The following is a 17,495-nucleotide window of genomic DNA, read 5'->3' on the forward strand; positions in this document are numbered from 1 at the left end:
TCCCCATGTAAGAAACAGAGCACAAAAAAACCTTATTCTAAGCATGTAAGTGGCTGATACTCCATATGAGGAAACAAAGGTTTTGTCAAATTCTTCCTCAAACATTATCATCAACCCTGGTTTCTATAAGCATATAAGGAACATATTTCTAGAGCAGGAAGCCTAGGAAGCTAATGTAAGGTTTGGAGGTTTCAAAGCAACCCTTTTCATTCTATAAATGACATAAATTTAATCACTAATCCATTCAGAGCAAGAAGCTTCCTGTAAAACCAGGTTTCTGTTAGTTAGACAAATGGCTTTGTTTTGCATTAAATGATTCTTCAAAATTTTCTCTCCAGAACAAATCCAGTGAGCAGACTGTCAAGCCCTTTACAATAAGCAATATCTTGCATACACAATATTAAAACATGATTCTCCATTATTCATCAAGTTACATCCATTTATATGCAGGAACAAATATGACAGTTTTACTTTCAGAACAAGATCTGCACTGTATGAACTGAGTCCGACTTTCTGATTAGCCTACAAAGGGGAAAAACATGCTAAGAGAGCAAAACAGATTTTCTACAGCATTAAAATCCCTATCTCCAATAATTTAACATGTTCATCACACCAGTATAACACATTTTATCAGCATCAGGTAAGAGGGACAAGATAACATGCACACACTTCTTCTCCTTTTCAGAACCTTGAAAGAAACCATTTACATTCTTATGAAACTCTATCACAATCTAAATTATCCACTGAGTTTGGATTCTTGACTTTGAACTCATTTTAAGCCTTATCTTACCTCATTGCCTTCTATCTTCACAGAGTATCCAAGCATTTCTTCTGCTGCCCAAGCCAGCACTGCACGCAGAGCCCGGTCGAGCTGCCAGCACTTCCAGCAGCGAGGAAGCATTTTTGCCAAAAACCTGAGGATATGCTCCCTCATTTGCATTGAGCAGCTTGAGGGCATGTGCCCAAGCTCTGCCTTCTGATCCTTCTCATGGGAGTAACAGCACATCCCAGCTCTGGAGATTTCTGACTGTTGTTTGTTTTTTTTTTTCCTGAACTTTTACTGTATTACTTGGCTTGGTTTTAATTTTATTCCCCTCCCCTTCAATTCCTGTGTAGAAACTGCTCAGCTGTTTAGGTCAGAAGCATGAAACAAGAACCCTGCCACAAACTTCATATCCCACTCCATGTCCAGCCTGCATTTTCCAATGCTCTTGAAGACACTGGTTTGACACCATTTATTTCCAAGGTACAAAAACCCCCAAAGTAGTGATATTCGACATCAACATCTAGAAGACTTGGTTCAGGCAGCTGCTAATCATGCTTTAATCCTTTATGATTTGAAATAATTTGAGGGTTTCCTAAAAAAGCAACAAAACTAAAGGCGAGATCTAGGTCCAAGAACTTGAAACTACAACTCATCATTCAACACTAGGTTTTTAACTCCGTATTAAAAGGTGGCCCTTCTCCTTAGTGGAGGGGCTAATAAACGTATTTCCTAGCCCCAAACAGAAGAATTTCCTTGTGTATAGCTTGCTGCTTCCCAGCCCTTGCATCTTCCAAACTGTTTCTCCCTGGAAATTCTAAGAGTGTATTCTAAACCTCGGGAACTGTGAGGCACTTGCAGGATTTTTACTGAGATTTCAAAGAAAGTAATGTCAAATTCTGAGCAGGTCAGTAGATACACTGTAGTTTTCACAGAAACGCAAACAAGCAGCTGATGCTCAGGGGCCAATCAGAAAGGCTTTATTTAACTTACTGCAAAAGCAGCTTAAATGTTGAAATGAAAGCCAAAGCATATACAAAACTGTTGATGTTGTAGCTAGTAACTTCTCTTTGGTGTCCAAGATCCCTTAAAATTCCAGATTTTAAACAGTATGCTTTAAAAAAATGACATGTTGACATGACAATGATATTTGCCTTTTCATGTTTTCTACTGTTTTCCAAACCACCAAACCTTATCCTAAGGTATTACATAGGCACACAGAAAATACCTTCTAAGTTACTGTAGACAGATTAAAGCTCAATTTTTGATGCTCAACATGTGATTAGTGGCACTCAGACATAAACTGTAAGAGCAGTAATGAACAAGAAGGTACATTTAGCACGTTGTGCTTTATATACTTTTATCCAGTTGCATATTCAAAAATGTTGAGCTTGGAACAAAAGAACCCAGGCTGGTTTTCTAACACATCACTTTGTTCCTAAACTTTTATTAATTTGCTTTTTCACATTCTAGAGGCATTACCTAGGAGAGGAAAATAAATTCCTTCTTGCCCACTAAATCAATCAATCAATTTTTGAATGGTTATAAACAAAATACTACCCCCCAAACCAAATGAAAATGCAACCCTTCATATCTGCCATGGATTTTATATACATATCTTGAAAAGATACTGAAATATGTATTTCTTATATACTTTAATCCAGCTTTAAAAATTTAGTAAATGTTCCCAAACTGCATAGTAGATACTGCATGTCCAAAGCTTTAAATAATTTCTTTAAAATCAATGTTTACACACTGTTTTAAGCAATCACATAATTTTGAAGTGTGGAGATTTCTACTTATTTTATATGATAGCTATAGTAGAACCATGAGAAAATCACTGAAAGGTTGGGGTTGGAAGAGACCTCAAAGATCATCTAGCTCCAACCCCCGGCATGGGCAGGGACCCCTCCCACCAGCCCAGGCTGCACAAGCCCCATCCAACCTGCCCTTCAACACTGCCAGGGATGGGGCAGCCACAGCTTCCCTGGGCAGCCTGGGCCAGGCTCTCACCACCCTCACACTAAAGAATTTCTTCCTCATGTTCAACCTAAATCTCCCCTCTTCCAGTTTTAATCATTCGCCCTTGGCCTCTCACCACAAGCCCTTGTAAACAGCCCCTCCCCAGCTTTCCTGGAGCCCCTTCAGGCACTGGAAGGTGCTCTAAGGTCTCCCCAGAGCCTCTTCTTCTCCAGGCTGAACACCCCAACTCTCCAATTGCTAGAGAAATACTAATTCATTTCTTCTTTTCTTAGAGGACTAATTTAATCAGTACCAACTCAAGCCTATCAACATCACTGTACACTGAAGGTATAACAGACAGACAAAGCATTTGAGCCTTGTTTTAGTGAAAAAGGAGACATTTCTGGGCTGAGCCCGTTGGTGCTCCTCTGCCAGACACTGTTTCTTCAATCTGCTGCTTACATAAACATCGTCTAAAAGGCTTTTGTAAAAATGAGCTGAGTCAGCAAATGCCTACTGCTTAAACTCATTTAGATAAGCCTAATGAACTGGAGCTGGGAGGGTTCTCATAAGCAGCTCCATTGGGAGTTTCAGGAGAAACAGAGACTCCCAAGTTCAGGGGCAGGAATGGGAACTTCTACTGGCACATGCACATGGGTGGAGACAGGCACCCAGTCCTCAGGAACTGCACTGAACTGAGCAGAGCAGCATCATTAAAGCAGTGGAACTGACCTTACTTCAGGAAGAACTCCCCATGCTTTCAAACAAACCAAGATCAAAAGCATGATTCCAAATCATTGTGATATTCACCTCTAAAGTTTGCTGAGGTGCTAAGGACACGGCAGGAGTGCAAGACTCAGAGAGCAGTTTTAGTCTATTAAGGAATGAAATAAAAAAATGAACAAAGCTTAAAAAAATGCATAAGTTTCTTAACAATTAAAATTTAATTTTTTTTTTTTTTCTTTCTTTCTGAAGGAAACCCTGTGTCACTCCTTGTTTTTATTTTTTGCTTGGGAGAGGAAGGAAGATATAAACCATAATTTTTATTTGCATTTTCCCACTCTGTTACTAACGCTTTTGCTTTTCTCCTCTTCCTCCTTCTATGTAATAAACATTGAAACCTCCTAATCCCTATAAGCATTTGTGTAAGACTAGTTCCAAGAACACTGGAACACTGCAGTGCTCAGAGGCATCCATGGAGGGAAGGAGTAGGTAGAGGCAGCACCTTCAGGCCTGTGCCCCACACCCACCTCCCCTACTTCATCTCACCATCAGCAGCTGAACGGAGCTCTGCAAAGGTCAAGCAACAAAACTGACACATCCATAGGTAAGGAACTGGGAATACTATTGCTGTGAGAACCACAGTGCTGGAATTAGGAATAGGCAAGGAAGCATTTTGATTGATGCTGAAGGCAGTGCCATGATACCACTGGAGGTAGGGGTGGGGTTCTTCAGATCCCCAGACAGACACAGCAGCAGCTGTTATGCTGCGCACACATTTGCCTAAACTCTGATTAGTCTAAACAACTAGACTGAGCCTAAACAAGCTCAATCACCATAGTTCAGCTTTGATTATACTTGACCAGCCTCAGGACCTTCTCTGAAATCTCTCCAAGGGCCCAATTTCCAGTGAGTCCCCCACTTTTAGGTACAGTGCTCCACATGCACCCAAGTATCACACTCAGGATAATGTTGGAATCGTCTCTCGCAGTAAACTGTGTTTTCCAAATCCCTCTAACATTATTTGCATGGTTCTGTTTTACCCATTTCTGCATTGCAGCAACTCATTCATCCTCCTGCTGTACAGTACCTTGTACTTATCCCCACCAAGCTCCAGAGTAGGGCTTTTATTCAATCATTTCTCCAGTTTCCTCATAGTTGATAATATCTTCCTGGATATGGCAGGATCATTATCTTTGGTGGCATCATTATCTTTGCGTGTTAAATGTTTAGATTTCAGAAACTTCAGTTGCATTAATGAAGAGAAATAGAACAACTGATGTTTAATAGTCTCACTAGTGCAAATAGGTATTAGCTTTGAATAGCAGTATCATTCCTCTATGAACTTTATTTCAGAAATAAGCATAAGACTGTGTTATTATATTAAGAAAATATGTGATAATAGTCATACATTTGTGTTTGTGATGCTAATTGCAAAAAAACAAAACCCAAAGATATTTCACAGTGAAGCTCCTACAGTATTCTCTATCCAGATACAGATAAGGGGCACAAATACACCCAGGTTCTTTACAGAGGCCCAGCTATATTAATTTTCCAGAAAAAAATCCAGTTATCCCCAATGTTGGCCTCTAAATACTGTATTTAGAAGATTCTCATAACATAAGTAATATACCAAGAAGCAGCCTACACACAAGTGAAAAAAAACTCGTGCCAAACAGAAGCACAAACGGACCAAAAAAAGAGAAAAATAAAACCAAACCAACAAAAAACCACAAACTAACAAAACTCAAATTAAAAAAAAAACCACAGATGTAGAAGTAAAAAGTGGAGTAAGAGAAGAATGTAGCTCGAGGTGAAAGCAACCCAAGATAAAAGAATCATTTCTGCTTTGAACAATTACTTTATTACAATTCCTAGATAAGCAACACTTAAAGCCAAGAGCTTTTGCTGTTAACTGATATGCAGAGTGCAGGACACAATTAAGAACTAGAAAAAAGGGGAGGCAAGTCAAAGGGAGTTAATAAATGGTTTGTCATGACAAATACATTTTTCACTAATCATGAAATGTTAAAAGAGCTGGCCAACAATATTAGTACCTGTAGCCCCAAGGATTAAAGGGCTTCTTGGCTGGTGGTTTCACTAAAATCAAAAGGGAAAAAAAAAGGGATTACCCGAGATGAACTTAAACTTATTCAAGGGGGAAATTTCCCTGTATGCCAACCCCCACACCTGAACACACTTTGAACACAACTCCTATATGTGTTTAAAGTGTATCATGTTAGAAAAACCACCATGAAAGGATGAATACCAGGCAACAAAAATATCTGAATTCTGATTAATGTTTCAAATGAAAAAACAAACCCACAAACCAATAAAAAACCAAAAACCCAACCCCCAACAAAAAATGCAGAATGGAAGCCAATTAAGCAATTAGAATAAAATTACATTTGAAATTAAAAAAAACACTGTTGCACTTTGATCCTTCCATCTGAGTGTACAGTAACTACAGTAACCCAGTTTGAACAGAGCATCCCATGCACAGAAGCTCATACAAACAATGGGGACACAGTTTCCCCACAACAATAATGGAACCTCTATCAGCTGACACTGGTAGGTAAGCAAAGCAAGATACTCCTGTTTACCAAACTGATACACAGAAGAGAACAGAAACAGAACAGAGGTTTGGTTAGTTCAAATGCTTCTTCCTTCAAAAAAACCTACATCTTATTCCAAGTGGAGTGTGACTTAGTTCTGAACTGTAAATGAAGAGCAGCCACATCCTCATCTTCCTCTTTAAATTTCCTTATCCTTGTATTCTCTTACCAAGCTCATAGTGGAAAAGGAAATAAACCATCATAGAAAACTCTCAATAAGGATTTGGGCATTTGAAAAGATAGCTGGTTTAAATGTTACTGAATATAATGACTGAAAAATCTATTCTAGATCATATACATTTTTAGAGACAGAATTGAGAAACAGAACTCAGGTGAAACATTAGAAACAGAAAAAAAGGTTGTTGCTCCTTGCTGCCTGATAATGACTTCCAATTATTCAGCCTTCTTACTATGCCACGTGGAGTATTTTCTGCTATACTCACAGAAAATCCAATGCAAGAGTCTGAAAAAACAAGATGGAAACCATCATATTCCAATTCTTTCTGCAACTATGATGAAGACTTTCCTCAGAGGGATTTTATTTTCAAGTTATTTCATAGAATCACATACTATCCAAAAGAAATTTAGTAAAATGTAAAATACTGCACTCAAAGAAAAATCCACATCAAACCCACAAATGCAGATGGACTGCCAAGCAGAAAGACTGAGAGAAAAAAAAAACATTATACTGGACTATAAATTAAACTTAAAGCAGGTAAGAAGGTTGCTGAACTCCAGATTTTTTCAAAGATTGCTCTCATAGTCAAGTTAAGGGAGAAGAGCACTGAATAGTGAACAAGAACAGATTTTTTTCCAGAACACTGGTCTAAATCTATAAATATATAGGAGTTACAGAGAAGTATAAATTCTACGAAAACTCCTCCTTTTTTTCTTAATTAGCTTTGTGCAATTTTTAATTCCTTCTGATCTTAACTCCTATCCTTTCACATTAGAGACTCAATTCATTGAAAGAGGGGCAGACTGGGTCCATGGCATTTTTGTGCAAAACAGTCTGCCTTGAAAATTAATAGGCAAGCACATTAGCCTTCTTAATGATGGAGAGAGAGAGATTCTTAATTTTGCATTGTGCCTAATGCCTTAAGAAGTGCATTCCTTAGTAAATCTGTTTCCAAATAATGTGTTTTCCTTCCACAGAATGCAAAACAAGCTTTTGTGCCCCACCATGAGCTGCTAAAAACTCTGTAACTTTTTTTTGTATATTAAGAAGTTTGAATTTGCCTAGGATGACAAATAAGGAAGGAGTCCTGTGGATGGTACTGAATGAAAACCATCCTTTTGATTAAAAATTAGATTTATTGTAAGCGTAAATGAAAATTAAAAAAGCATACTGACCCTGGCAGGCTTTGCAGCAATTAATTCAAATAATTACTGGAAGCTATTCCTCATTTAGCAATGAAATTTGCACTATAACTTCTTCTTAAGATAGTAAGGCTGGCATCCAGTAGTGACTTTATATCCTGCTCCTATTTTACTACAAAATCTCTCTTTGGCTACCTCACAAATTCGGATGGGGACTGGTCCCAGTTTGGACCCATCTCCTCAGAAGCTGCAGCAGCCCCACACTGCCCAGCCATGCCAGTGCACAGCAGGGACACGGAGCCCTTGTTCTGAGCTACCTCACAAATTCGGATGGGGACTGATCACAGTTTGGACCCGTCTCCTCAGAAGCTGCAGCAGCCCCACGCTGCCCAGCCATGCCAGAAAAGTCACGCCTGTGCACAGCAGGGACACGGAGCCCTTGTTCTGACAACCCTACGATGCCTCTTGGTGCATTTCCTGAGAAGAGGATCCATAAAACCTGCTGAGCAGCTCAAGGGCCTGAGCTCACATGGACCTGCCAGGTCCCTGAACACCACGGACCATCCTCCCAGCCTGGCCCAGCACGGGACTGCCACACAAACACCAGAGGTTTGCACACACGCCACGTTAAAAATCACGCTCTGGATAAAAACTGGCCATCCCAGCCAAAATGCTCACTGCTTTTACCCCTCAGAGACAGCTCTGACCAGATCTAAGCCGTGGTTTGTGTTGGTCCTGAGCCATCAGTGCTCATTTCTGAGCCATCAGTGCTCACCTCTGAGCCATCAGTGCTCACCTCTGAGCCACCAGTGCTCACCTCTGCAGCAGATGCAAACATCAGAATGGATTTTCACAGGGACTCCAGCTCCAATATCAGTGGATGAGTTTTTTCCCCTCTACCCTTGTTTTTGTAACAAAAGCCAGTCTAATCTAGATAATATTTTAATAGCTACATTTCAGGACAAATAACAGTATTAAAATGTATATATAGGATCGCAAGATCATAGAATGGTTGGAATCGGAAGGGACCTTCCAGATCATCCAGTTCCAACCCCCCTGCATGGGCAGGGACACCTCCCACCAGCCCAGGTTGCTCCAAGCCCCATCCAACCTGCCCTTGAACACTGCCAGGGATGGGGCAGCCACAGCTTCCCTGGGCAGCCTGGGCCAGGGTCTCACCATCTTCACACTAAATAATTGTCTCCTAATGTCTAATCTAAGGCTACTCTCTTCAAGGCTGAAACCGCTCCCTCTCATCCTGTTTCTATGTGTCCTTATAAAAAGTCCCTCCCCAGCTTTCCTTGCAGGCCCCTTCAGTTACTGAAAGGCCACTACAAGATCACCCTGGGGCAATCCCAAGTCTCTCAGTTTGTCTTCACAGAAGTGCTCCAGCCCTTGGATCATCTTTTTGGCCCTTCTCTGGACTTGCTCCTAGAGCTCCATCTCCTTCTTAAGTGGTGGGGGTTCCCAGAACTGACACAGTACTCCAGGTGGAGTCTATCAAGAGCAGAGAGGGAGCATCTCCTCCCTCAACCTGCTGGTCATATTGCTTTCCCTTTCCTCCTACTGGAACTTGGAACTGAGTTTACAAGTATCTGTGACTGCATCTAAAATTATTAACCCCATCATTTCTACTGGAACGTTGAACAGTGTATGGGTGACAAGGCAGAGAGTGAAGTCCCAAGGCTGGTGAAGGTTCTTAGCAGGGCAGCCCAGCCTGGCATCCAACACAGGCTGTGTCAACTCCTGAACTAGCCCTGTTTTCTCCACCTGAACAGAAATCCCAATTTTACTTGTCCTTATTCAAGTTAAGAAGCAGATTTTAAAAGCTGAGAAAGAAGAAATCTGGTTTTCCTTCTGCAGTCTGACTAAAATCCAGATCCATGGGGTGAGGAACGTTGGCTTTGAAATGTCAATTCTCTGCCAGCAAAAATGGAGCAAGGTGGTTACATCCAATATTTTTTATTGCCTCTGTTGAATACTCCTGTTGGAAAAGGCACATCAAGCCTTTTAGAATGATAAACTATAGAAAATACACTATATTTAGTTTTAGAGCAAAATTTAAGTTTTATTTTTAAAAAGGACCCAACAGGCTTGTCTCATGACTTAGGTGATATAAGCTCTCTGGATGTTGGGATGGGGCAGAAAAAATCTCAAGTATTCCCAATTTTATGATGAATAAATGGAAGGCACAAATTCTCTTGGGAAAAAAAGTGTTAAAATTAATATTTATTTATTTTTTTTTTAATATTTTCTAATACAGCACTGAATCACTTCTGGAAATCGAGTTCTGTTTTCTTCCTTCTCCTCTGAGCCAATCATAATTTTAGTTGAAGTTTATTCAACTGATTTACTGATAGAAGCAGCACAGCTGAAAACTTCAAAAAGCCTGAAAGATCAAGTAAAAAAATGCTCAGTGACTGAAGGTTATTAAGGTCGATGGCAAGTAATGGAAATTTACTTTGAGGAAAAAAAGTTCAAAGAACCCAGTTTAAAGGCTGAAAAGGAATGGAAAGATCTAAACCAATGTATGTTTCAACAGTGCAAAAAGCTTTTTTATTAAAAAAGCCATTAGATTACAGAGGATGGTAGAATGGGGTTTTTTTGATAGGCTGATATAGAAAAAAATATACATATACACAAAATATAAACTATATATATATACATATATATGTAGTTCTCAGAGAGTTTTAATTTAATTTATTTAATCTAGTTCAGCTTGCCCAGTAACCAACCTTCCAACCCAAAGTGCCAAAACCAAGCTCTGACTAGCAACACAAAAATTATCACAATATTACCAATTACATTTAATTAAGCTAAAGAACCACTGAAAGCCAAAGACTGTTGTTTTATCTTTCCAAATAAATTAAATCTGCAAATAAGATTATTCTCATTTTCCTAGAAATTTAAAATTCTATAATAAAGGCTGCCTATGCTTTCACAGAATCATAGAATACCAGGCTGGAAGGAACCTCAAGGGTCACCTGGTTCAACCTTTCTTAGCAAAAGCACATATTTTAAGAAGCATATTTTTATATACTTCATCCAGAAACTGAAATGGCTATAACAAACTCCCTAAAGTGGTACTGACAATACAAGATTCTTTGAAAACATGCTCCAATCAGCATTTTCTAGCCAGGAGGAAACTGCAATATCAATCAAGATCACTGTCTGCTACCTGATTTGGTTTTGAAAAAAGGCTGCAGTTAAGGCTGTTATCCACTAAGTGGCATTATCAACTCAAACACCTAATTTTGACCAAAAAAAATCATAGTACACTGCATTTTACTTCCTACAAATTGATGGAAAACATTTTCTTTGGATGATTCACTGTATTCAAGTTTGTCAGAAATGCAGGCAGTGTTCCAGTCAAATGTTCAATTTACTTTTCATATCAGAGACGTTTGTGAACATTTAGCAAAATGGTCAGGTTGGAAATCAAATTATCATGACAGACATCTTAAAGCAACCAAAACATCAGAGCACTAGAAACTCAAATTAGACACACAAGGATATAAGAAGGTATTGCTAAATAAACTGGGGTTTCAGAAGTGCCAATCAACGATTCTAGTATTTCCTGTTGTGAAGGGTGGAAGTGTGAAAAGTCACACCACATATTTACTGTGCTTTGCATAAAACACTTAAAAAAAGGGTAAATCTCACTCATAAACTGATGCTACGTGATGGATGAGACATTAAAAAATTACAATCATTGGGAAAATAAGAAAGGTATTACATTTCAGTGATTATTAAAGGATTTAAAAATGTTACTTGATATTGAAAAAACATTTACTGGAACAAAGCATTTAGGGATATTATAAATATAAGGAAAAGCATTAGAACTTAACTCTCATTTTATAATCCCCCCCCATTCCTATTGTTTGGTCTTTTATCACTGTCAATTTGTAGATAAACAGCAAGTGAAAATAAAGGGGGAAAAATCAGTATTACTGTATACAAGAGTATAAGAAAATGAAATGAGCAACTACTTCTCTCCCTGCCCCTGCAAAGCATGTATTTTAAGCCTGTGAAATGCTCTACACATGCACTCAAAATTCTGAGCATACTTCAATGCTAGAAGGACCAAGACATTCCTTTTTTTAAGCTACTTCTTTTTCCTCTCTGGCCACAGAGGAGTTGCATGAGGACACAGTCCTTTTTCCCCTACATCCGCCTAGGACAAACATTTGCTGCAAGTCAGCGACTCCAAACCCAAATTGTTTACAATTAACTCAAAAAGCCACTAAAAAAAACATATAAAAAATACTGTTTCTTTGTTCCAGTTGGAAAGAGAGACAGCCAGATGTGTGGCTTGTTGATCTTGCTCTTTGCTGACCCCTGAGTGTAGGAAGAACTGCAGCTGAGGAAGGAAGTCAGCAAGTTGTGTTAATGAAGGTGAACATTGCAAAAAAATAAAAAGTTTGTAACTTTTTTCATTTAAGAAAAACTTCTTTGGAGGTTTTTCCTTTTTGCTACTGGCAAAAAATTAGAGCCTTTTTTTTCAGGAGAGGTCAAGAGAATCTGTGTCTTTTGCTACTTATGAAAAATTCTACCTTTAATTTCAAGAACTTAATTTATTTTTCCTGCTGTAAATTAGCAAACACCTGATCATTAACACCTGCTGGGAAATCATTCTCCTGTAAAGATGCAAAATTCAGGAAAAGCATTTTGATTTTAAGCTTCAACCCAAATCAGGCCTGAAACTGAATTCCAGACTGAGAGTGTACCCACTTCTTTGGAAAACATACCTGAACAACAATCCAGGCACCAAAGTGCAGTTACCACAGCACCTTTCTTCACACTTCATGGTCATGACTCTGTAAAGCACCTGGCAGAGAATTACCTAGGAACCTGTGCTGAAAGCTGAATTCACTTCCTGGTGCTCCTTGTACTGAACATGCCTGCACAAGACATTCTGTGAGCATAAAAAATACCTCGAAGACTGCACAGCAACAGAGGTGAAACATTTCCATCTTGTTTTTGAACTCTGGATTATTTTCTAAAAAATGCCTAAAATGCCTTCTGAATTCTCATGACCACACTACTCCTCATTTTACCATGGTAGCTGAAAAGTCAGCAGAAGTTAGCATACCTGAGGTGATACCCTAAGGACACATTAGCAGGTGACATAAATTTACTCCAGAGATACATCTTTAGATAATAATTCTGACACCTAAGTATCAATCCAGACTCCTTAGGCATTAGTGAAGCCTCCCAAATATACACTAGGCATCAAACTCAATTGTCTGAATGAGGTTCAATGTTTGGTGTTGCTTTCCCTGCATTGCAATTTTCATCCTCACAACTTACAGTGGTTTGGTAGAAAATGATGCTTAATCCTCATCAACCAGTTACTATTTTAAAAATATACTTCACATCTGAAGACCTGAATAATATCATTACAGTTCATCTTTCACCTTATGTTTACTATCATATTATTTAATAAACTTTCCTATCTATTCTTAGAAAACAGGAAATTGAAAAGGAAAACTAGTTCACTCTCTTCCCACCCCATATTCTCTTGAGGGGACACCAGTATTTGAGTTTCCAGTGAGTGGATGCAGAAGTCTAGACTGACAGGTAAGTGATTCTCCAAGAAGTCTTTGCAATCCTGTAGATGTTCACCAGCAAGTTCCCTAAACCAGCAGATCCTCCATGAGTACAGGTCTTGATGCAAGAGAAAGGGCAGACAGGACTGAATCACCACATGGAATGGCAACAAGCTAATCAAACAACCCCATACTCCATCATAAAATTAAATCCCATAGCCAGACCATTCAGAGTTGCTGGTGTGGCTTCTCAGGGAATACAAAAATTTAGAACAACTGGACTTTTATTATTTAAAATCTCAAATAACAGGAGACTCATTCAGCAAAGACACAAAGTGCAGCCCATTGCATTCTTTAGCCTTCTCAGAATTCATGCACAGAAGAAAGAGGGTACTTAACAGAAACACTTGGTTATGACTTACCTAGAAATGCAGTGGTTCCAATTCACATTCAAAAACCCCCAAAAGTGATGCTAAAAGTCCAATGCCTGTCTGTCACAAAAAACATTCAGAATTACACATGGGATCATTGTGGTTTCCCCTCTCAAATTTCAGGTGAAACCTTCTACCTTAAAAAAGAAATATGCCAGATTATATCCATGGAACACTGAAATGATTATTTTTAAATTGAAATTTCAAACTTCCAATAACTTTTAAAGTAACACCAATCAAAAATGCTTCAGGATTTAAATGATCAGGTAATTAGACTGAACTTTTATCCCATTTAATTGTCCAAACAGCTTCAATTTAATTTGGATTTTATAATGAACTGTTGCTAAACTATAGGAAAATAATGATTACTGGTATGCATGATATTGAGCCATAAAAGAAACAATAATGAAATAATGAAAATGTAAACCCATTTCCCAAATATTGAGAAGTTTATTGTAAGTGCTGCATGTATCAAAATACTTACATTGACAGAGGTCTGGTTAAAGCACTTCTAATTTCAGATATTTATTTTCTATTCTTTTGAAACTACCAAGATAAAGGATGCAATTTAAATGTCTAATAGTGCTTATTTTCTTCTGGAAGTGTTGGGGGTGGGAGGAGCACAGGCTGAGAGGAAAAGAAGAGGACCAGGTCCTACATCAGGAGCTAGAGGGACAGCTGTTCTTAAGGGCTGGCTCTTATGTCACTTTTTCAAATCTCTAAATAAGAGCTTCTAGCAATGCAAGTTTGTTTCCAGAACGAAGGTGAAGTCATCTTAAGGTAAAGAAATCCACTACAGAATAGCTTGGAAGTAGACTTCTGTTCCACCCATAACCACAACCATGCTAATAGAACTCCATGAATGCTCTTCTTCCCAAATATTCTGTTTCACTATCCTCATGAATAGAGAAAAAGGGAGGTCAAGCCATCATGTCCATAAATCTGCTGAGTTAAGTTTTGGCTTTGAAAAACACAAGGCTGTATTTCTGCAGCTATATTTATAAAGATATGACTAAGAACTGGTTCTAAACTACGGATGTTTTTTTATCAATTTAATTTCTAAATAATAAGAGTGCTTGATCATTGCCTAAAGAGGAATTATCTTTTGAAACCTGGGGGTGGTGTGGTGTAGGTTTTTTTTTCCTTCTTCTAAAAATGCACTTCTTACTGCAAATTATAACAATTCATTATAAAAGCAGATTAAATTAAATCAGAATGTAACACTAATTTTTCAAGCAGAGCCTCCACATAAGGAACTAATTAGGAATAGCTCCTCTGTGTAAACAAACCTTTGTACCAATTAGTAGCTGGTCAAGTCAGGGAACTCTGTTTCTCTAGGGGGAAAAAACCTCAGCATTTTCAGCATTGCTTTATTTCACTGCTGGCTGCAAATTCTCTCCAGTTCTGTACCAAAGACAGCGTTCAGAACTTTAATTTCATAGATTTGGATGGGAACCTGGTCCAGATTTGCAAAGAAGAAAAAATAAAAAAGAGAAAAAAAAGGCAGAAGGCCTAAAAAAAAAATTAAAATAAAAAAAAATAAAAAATCACAGAATTAGCACTTCAAAAGGGATGCGAACAAATCCCCTTCTCTGCCTAAGCCAATTCAGTCCCAAGGGTTTACACAGACCAGAACAATAACAGCGAAATGATTCAAAACAAACAGTGGAGTAAATTAAAAAGGTACATGAGAAGAAGGATTCTCAGCTGTTGTTCTATAATAAAAAAAAGAAAACAAATAAAACCTGAAGGTGAGAAGATTATGCCCAGATAGCATTTTGAAAGCACCGTTTAGGTGCAACAGTAAAACTTCCTAACCGGATGGCATTTCAGGGAGACCAAGTATTTGTTTAGCATTCAGGAAGTTCAAATCTGCCAGAGAGATGTTCTGGGCAAGATAGAAAGTGCCAGAGTTGACTCTTACCTGGCTGAGGATGATCCAGAGCCCTCTCAATACTTAGACAGAGGCTGCAACCTGTGGATTTAAAATTTGTTTAAAATAATCGTTATTAATGAAACTGGCTTAAATACTAAGTGAAAATTCAAAAAGTTAATTTCATGCCTTCAAAACACAGTGATTTGTCTTTTTTAAAAAAGCAGTGAGTAATGGTGCAAGGTGTCTGCTGCTGCTGCAAGGTGTCTGTCTGTCTGCTGCAGCAAGGTGTCTGCTGCTGCAGCAAGGTGTCTGTCTGCTGCTGCAAGGTGTCTGTCTGCTGCTGCAAGGTGTCTGCTGCTGCTGCAAGGTGTCTGTCTGTCTGCTGCAGCAAGGTGTCTGCTGCTGCTGCAAGGTGTCTGTCTGTCTGCTGCAGCAAGGTGTCTGCTGCTGCAGCAAGGTGTCTGTCTGCTGCTGCAAGGTGTCTGTCTGCTGCTGCAAGGTGTCTGCTGCTGCTGCAAGGTGTCTGTCTGTCTGCTGCAGCAAGGTGTCTGCTGCTGCTGCAAGGTGTCTGTCTGTCTGCTGCTGCAAGGTGTCTGCTGCTGCAGCAAGGCGTGTGTGCGGCCGCCAAATCCCCTTCTCTGCCTAAGCCAATTCAGTCCCAAGGGTTTACACAGACCAGAACAATAACAGCGAAATGATTCAAAACAAACAGTGGAGTAAATTAAAAAGGTACATGGGAAGAAGGATTCTCAGCTGTTGTTCTATAATAAAAAAAAAGAAAACAAATAAAACCTGAAGGTGAGAAGATTATGCCCAGATAGCATTTTGAAAGCACCGTTTAGGTGCAACAGTAAAACTTCCTAACCGGATGGCATTTCAGGGAGACCAAGTATTTGTTTAGCATTCAGGAAGTTCAAATCTGCCAGAGAGATGTTCTGGGCAAGATAGAAAGTGCCAGAGTTGACTCTTACCTGGCTGAGGATGATCCAGAGCCCTCTCAATACTTAGACAGAGGCTGCAACCTGTGGATTTAAAATTTGTTTAAAATAATCGTTATTAATGAAACTGGCTTAAATACTAAGTGAAAATTCAAAAAGTTAATTTCATGCCTTCAAAACACAGTGATTTGTCTTTTTTAAAAAAGCAGTGAGTAATGGTGCAAGGTGTCTGCTGCTGCTGCAAGGTGTCTGTCTGTCTGCTGCAGCAAGGTGTCTGCTGCTGCAGCAAGGTGTCTGTCTGCTGCTGCAAGGTGTCTGCTGCTGCTGCTGCAAGGTGTCTGCTGCTGCTGCAAGGTGTCTGCTGCTGCTGCAAGGTGTCTGCTGCTGCTGCCAGGTGTCTGCCTGCTGCTGCAAGGTGTCTGCTGCTGCTGCAAGGTGTCTGTCTGCTGCTGCAAGGTGTCTGCTGCTCCTGCAAGGTGTCTGCTGCTGCTGCAAGGTGTCTGTCTGCTGCTGCAAGGTGTCTGCTGCTGCTGCAAGGTGTCTGCTGCTGCTGCAAGGTGTCTGCCTGCTGCTGCAAGGTGTCTGTCTGTCTGCTGCTGCAAGGTGTCTGCTGCTGCTGCTGCAAGGTGTCTGCTGCTGCTGCAAGGTGTCTGCTGCTGTGCATACGCCCAGAGCAAAAGGTCAATGAATCTCATGGCACAGCCCATCAGGACAGTAAACTGCTGCTGCAGTGCTCAGGATGCTTATTGACCTCTGGAGAGGGGTGAGGCTTATGTGGGAATGAAGCATCAGAGAATGAGCACAGCAGGAACACCCCGGGACAGGGAAAGGACTGGAAGCATCACACAGAACCCGGAAAATCACTATTTCCTATGGAGCAGTAGTGCACTAAGAGACTTCTGACCCTCCAGCCCTGCTGGTTGCACAAACCCGCTCTAGATACCATCATTTTCTACAGCATTTACTTGCTGAACATATATGAGCACAGGACTCTCTCTCTCTTGACCCAACAACAAAAAATTACAAGTGGGAAGGACTCAGTAATCCCAGCACTAATTAAATCAGCATCTGTGAGAAAGGTCCAAGGAGGGAATCTCACTTATTGGACCATCTTAACTCCCAAGCTACTAAGCCTTTAGGTATCTTCCAAGTTTCATGTAATTAAGGTTAACTGGAAAAAGTGATTAAGCAACAACACAGCAAGATTCACATGAACTGGAAAACAAAAGCAGGTTTACCATGATGACTGAGAGAAAGTGAAAGTGACAGAAGAGAATGGATGAAAACGAGGAAAGATCAGAGGTGGGAAGAAGTGACTGGA

The 17,495-nt window shown here is 39.6% G+C and overlaps 1 protein-coding gene across 1 annotated transcript in view; it reads right to left on the reverse strand.

The window, feature by feature from the left end:
* Positions 1-16,261, reverse strand: part of FAM49A (family with sequence similarity 49, member A) — a 40,482-nt gene extending 24,221 nt beyond the window's left edge. The window contains exons 1-2 of the mRNA XM_010002365.1: positions 16,208-16,261; positions 13,352-13,420 (exon numbers count right to left, since the gene is read on the reverse strand). The gene's annotated coding sequence lies outside the window, so the exon portion shown is untranslated. The remainder of the gene's footprint in view (positions 1-13,351; positions 13,421-16,207) is intronic.
* Between the last annotated feature and the right edge of the window lie 1,234 nt (positions 16,262-17,495).

This window comes from Chaetura pelagica, unplaced genomic scaffold (assembly GCF_000747805.2).
Source record: "Chaetura pelagica isolate M959 unplaced genomic scaffold, ChaPel_1.0 scaffold46, whole genome shotgun sequence".
NCBI lineage: Eukaryota > Metazoa > Chordata > Aves > Apodiformes > Apodidae > Chaetura > Chaetura pelagica.